This window comes from Triticum dicoccoides, chromosome 4B (assembly GCF_002162155.2).
Source record: "Triticum dicoccoides isolate Atlit2015 ecotype Zavitan chromosome 4B, WEW_v2.0, whole genome shotgun sequence".
Lineage (NCBI taxonomy): Eukaryota > Viridiplantae > Streptophyta > Magnoliopsida > Poales > Poaceae > Triticum > Triticum dicoccoides.
Window position 1 is genome coordinate 63,846,521 of NC_041387.1, and position 6,000 is coordinate 63,852,520.

Below are 6,000 nucleotides of genomic sequence, written 5' to 3' on the forward strand. Positions count from 1 at the left end.
CCTCACTATATATAGGGGGAAGGGGAGAGGGGGCCGGCCCCTCTATATTGATCTAGAGGAGCGGGCGACGGCCAGGGGAAACCCTATATGGGTTTGGGCGCCCCACCCCTAGGAAACTTGCCCCCCAAGCCGGGAGGGGTGGCTGCCCTAGGGGTGGCGCCCCCACCTCTCCAGGTTACGTGAGATGGGGTGGGAGGGGCGCTCAGCCCCTTAGAGGGCAGATGTGCCCCCTCCCCTTGGCCCATAAGGCCACCCAACGCTTGCCGGGGCCTCCGAAACCCCTTTCGGACACGCTGGTCATCACCTGGTACCCCTGAAACAATTCCGGACTCCAATACCCTTTGTCCAGTATACCAATCTTCGACTCCGAACCATTCCGGAGCTCCTTGTCATGTCCGGGATCTCATCCGGGACTCTGAACAACCTTCGGTAACCACATACTATTTCCCATAACAACTCTAGCGTCACTGAACCTTAAGTGTGTAGACCCTACGGGTTCGGGAACCATGCAGACATGACCGAGACACCTCTCCGGCCAATAACCAAATAGCGGGATCTGGATACCCGTATGGGCTCCCACATGTTCCACGATGATCTCATCGGATGAACCACGATGTCGGGGATTCAATCAATCCCGTATACAATTCCCTTTGTCAATCGGTATGTTACTTGCCCGAGATTCGATCGTTGGTATCCCAATACCTTGTTCAATCTCGTTACCAGCAAGTCACTTTACTCGTTCTGTAATGCATGACCCCGTGACTAACTATTTAGTCACATTGAGCTCATTATGATGATGCATTACCAAGTGGGCCCAGAGATACCTCTCCTTCATATGGAGTGACAAATCCTAGTCTCGATTCGTGCCAACCCAACAGTCACTTTCGGAGATACCTGTAGTGCACCTTTATAGCCACCCAGTTACATTGTGACGTTTGGTACACCCAAAGCATTCCTACGATATCCGGGAGTTGCACAATCTCTTGGTCTAAGGAAATGATACTTGACATCAGAAAAGCTTTAGCAAACGAACTACACGATCTTGTGCTATGCTTAGGATTGGGTCTTGTCCATCACATCATTCTCCTCATGATGTGATCCCGTTATCAATGAGATCCAATGTCCATGGTCAAGAAACCATAACCATCTATTGATCAACGAGCTAGTCAACTAGAGGCTCACTAGGGACATGTTGTGGTCTATGTATTCACACATGTATTACGATTTCCAATTAATACAATTATAGCATGAACAATAGACAATTATCATAAACATGGAATATAATAATAACCCTTTTATTATTGCCTCTAGGGCATATTTCCAACAGTCTCCCACTTGCACTAGAGTCAATAATCTAGTTCACATCACTATGTGATTATAATGAATCCAACACCCATGGGGTTTGATGATATCTTGCTTGTGAGAGAGGTTATTAGTCAATGGGTCTGAACCTTTCAGATCCGTGTGTGCTTTACAAATCTCTATGTCATCTTCTAGATGCAGTTACCACACGCTATTTGGAACTATTCCAAATAACTTCTGTACTATACTAATCCGGTTTACTACACAGAGTCATCCAGATTAGTGTCAAAGTTTGCATCGGCGTAACCCTTTACGACAAACTCTTTTACCACCTCCATAATTGAGAAAATTCCTTAGTCAACTAGTTACTAAGGATAAGTTTGACCGCTGTCATGTGATCCATTCCTGGATCACTCTTGTACCCCTTGATTGACTCATGGCAAGGCACACTTCAGGTGCGGTAGACAACATAGCATAATGTAGAGCCTACGTCTAAAGCATAGGGTACGACCTTCGTCCTTTCTCTCTCTTCTGCCGTGGTCAGGTCTTGAGTCTTACTCAATACTCACACCTCATAACACAGCCAAGAACTCCTTCTTTGCCGATCTATTTTGAACTCCTTCAAAATCTTGTCATGGTGTGTATTCGTTTGAAAGTACTATCAAGCGATCTTGATCTATCCTTATAGATCTTGATGCTTAATGTTCAAGAAGCCTAATCTAGATTTTCCATTGGAAAACACTTTTCAAATAACCCTATAGGCTTTCCAAAAATTCTACATCATTTCTAATCAACAATATGTCAACAACATATACTCATCAGAAATTCTATATTGCTCCCACTCACTTCTTTGGAAATATAAGTTTCTCATAAACTTTGTATAAACCCAAAATCTTTGATCATCTCATCAAAGTGTATATTCCAACTCCGAGATGCTTACTCCAGTCCTTAGAAGGATTTCTGGAGCTTTGCATACTTGTTACCATCTTTCAGGATTGTCAAAACCTTATGGTTGTGTCACATACAACCTTTCCTCAAGAAAATCGTCGAGGAAACAATGTTTTGACATCCTATCTGCAAGATTTCATAAATAATGCAGTAATTGCTAATATAATCCCAACAGACTTTTAGCATCGCTACGAGTGAGAAAGTCTCATCGTAGTCAACTCCTTGAACTTGTTAGAAAATATCTTAACGACAAGTCGAGCTTTCTTAATGGTGATACTTACCATCATTGTCCGTCTTCCTTTTAAAATCCATCTGCACCCAACAGGCTTACGACCATCAAGTAGTTCTTCCAAAGTCTATACTTTGTTTTCATACATGGATCCTCTCGGATTTTATGGCCTCGAGCCATTCATCAGAATCCGGGCCCACCATCACTTCTCCATAGCTCGTAGGTTCATTGTTGTCTAGCAACATGACTTCCAAGATAGGATTACGTACCACTCTGAAGTAGTACGTATCCTTGTCAACCTACGAGTTTTGATAGTGACTTGATCCGAAGTTTCATGATCAATATCATCAGCTTCCACTCCAATTGGTGTAGGCGCCATAGGAACAACTTCCTGTGCCCTGCTACACACTAGTTGATGTGACGGTTCAATAACCTCATCAAGTCTCCACCATCCTCCCACTCAATTCTTTCAAGAGAAACTTTTCCTCGAGAAAGGACCCGTTTCTAGAAACAATCACTTTTGCTTCCCGGTCTGAAATAGGAGGTATACCCAACTATTTTCGGTGTCCTATGAAGATGCATTTATCCGCTTTGGGTTTGAGCTTATCAGGCTAAAACTTTTCCACATAAGCTTCGCAGTCCCAAACTTTTAAGAAATGACAGCTTAGGTTCTCTAATCTATAGTTCATACACTATCATCTCAACGAAATTACGTGCTGCCCTATTTGAAGTGAATGCGGTTGTCTCTAATGCCTAACCCATAAACAATAGTGGTAATTCGATAAGAGACATCATGGTATGGACCATATCCAATAGGGTGCAACTATGATGTTCGGACACACCATCACACTATGGTGTTCCAGGTGGTATTAGTTGTGAAACAATTTCCACAATGTCTTAATTGTATACCAAACTCATAACTTAGATACTCATCTCTATGATCATATCATAGACATTTTATCCTCTTGTCACGCCGATCTTCAACTTCAGTCTGAAATTACTTGAACCTTTCAATAATTCAGACTTGTGTTTCATCAAGTAAATATACTCAGCATCTACTCAAATCATCTGTGAAGTAAGAACATAAGGATACCCACTGCGTGCCTCAGCATTCATTCGACTGCATACATCAAAATGTATTACTTCCAACAAGTTTCTTTCTTGTTCCATCTTACTGAAAACGAGGCTTTTCAGTCATCTTGCCCATGTGGTATGATTTGCATGTATCAAGTGATTCAAAATCAAGCGAGTCCAAATGATCCATCTGCATGGAGTTTCTTCATGCGTACATACTAATAGACATGGTTCACATGTCTCAAACTTTTCAAAAAACGAGTGAGTCCAAAAGATCCATCAACATGGAGCTTCTTCATGCATTTTATACCAATATGACTAAAATGGCAATGCCACAAGTAGGTGGTACTATCATTACTATCTTATATCTTTTGGCATGAACATGTGTATCACTACGATCGATATTCAATAAACCATTCATTTTAGGTGCAAGACCATTGAAGGTATTATTCAAATAAATAGAGTAACCATTATTCTCCTTAAATGAACAACCGTATTGCGATAAACATAATCCAATCATGTCTATGCTCAACGCAAACACAAAATAACAATTATTTAGGTTTAACACCAATCCCGACGGTAGAGGAAGCGTGCGGTGTTTGATAATATCAACCTTGGAAATACTTCCAACACATATCGTCACCTCGCCTTCAGCTAGTCTCCGTTTATTCCGTAGCTATTTTATTTCGAGTTACTAACACTTATCAACCGAACTGGTATCTTAATACCCTGGTGCTAGTAGGAGTTTTAGTAAAGTACACATTTAATACAATTTATATCCAATATACTTCTGTCAACCTTGCCAGCCTTCTCATCTACCAAGTATCTAGGGTAGTTCTGCTTCAGTGACCGTTCCCTCATTACAGAAGCACTTAGTCTCGGGTTTGGGTTCAACCCTAGGTTTCTTCACTAGAGCAACAACTGATTTTCCGTTTCATGAAGTATCCCTTCTTGCCCTTGCCTTTCTTGAAACTAGTGGTTTTACTAACCATCAACAATTGATGCTTCTACTCGATTTCTACTTTCGCGGTGTCAAACATCACGAATTGCTCAAGGATCATCATGTCTATTGATACGTCCATTTTGCATCATGCTTTTATATCAATATTTATTGCATTATGGGCTGTTATTACACATTATATCTCAATACGTATGGCTATTCTCTCTTATTTTACAAGGTTTACCATGAAGAGGGGGAATGCCGGTAGCTGGAATTCTGGCTGGAAAAGGAGCGAACGTTGGAAACTTATTCTGCACAACTCCAAAAGACCTGAGGCTTCACGAAACATTTTTTGGATTTGTTAAGGAATTATGAGCAAAAGAAATAGTCCAAGGGGCCCACACCTTGTCCAGGAGATAGGGGGGCGCGCCCCCTATCTCCTGGGCCCCCTAGTGGGCTTTCGGCGGCCATCTTCTGCTATATGAAGGGTTTTGTCCTGGAAAAATTCGTGGGCAAGCTTACGGGACGAAACTCCGCCGCCACGAGGCGGAACCTTGGCGGAATCAATCTAGGGCTCTGGCGGAGCTGTTCTGCCGGGGACACTTCCCTCCGGGAGGGGGAAATCATCACCAACGTCATCACCAATGATCCTCTCATCGGGAGGGGGTCAATCTCCATCAACATCTTCACCAGCACCATCTCATCTCAAAACCCTAATTCATCTCTTGTATCCAATCTTGTATCAAAACCACAAATTGGTACCTGTGGGTTGCTAGTAGTGTTGATTACTCCTTGTAGTTGATACTAATTGGTTTACTTGGTGGAAGATCATATGTTCAGATCCTTCATGCATATTATTACACCTCTGATTATGAACATGAATATGCTTTGTGAGTAGTTACGTTTGTTCCTGAGGACATGGGTGAAGTCTTGCTATTAGTAGTCATGTGAATTTGGTATTCGTTCGATATTTTGATGAGATGTATGTCGTCTCTCCTCTAGTGGTGTTATGTGAACGTCGACTACATGACACTTCACCATTATTTGGGCCTAGAGGAAGGCATAGGGAAGTAATAAGTAGATGATGGGTTGCTAGAGTGACAGAAGCTTAAACCCTAGTTTATGCGTTGCTTTGTTAGGGGTTGATATGGACCCATATGTTTAATGTTGTGGTTAGGTTTACCTCAATACTCCTATTTGTAGTTGCAGATGCTTGCAATAGGGGTTAATCATAAGTGGGATGCTTGTCCATGTTAGGGCAGTACCCAAGTGCCGGTCCACCCACATATCAAATTATCAAAGTACCAAACGCGAATCATATGAACGTGATGAAAACTAGCTTGACGATAATTCCCAATGTGTCCTCGGGAGCTTCTTCCTCATTATTGGAATTTGTCCAGGCTTATCCTTTGCTACATAAAGGATTGGGCCACCTTGCTGCACTTTATTTACTTCATTTACTTTTTGCTCATTACTATTTATCTTATCACAAAACTATCTATTACCT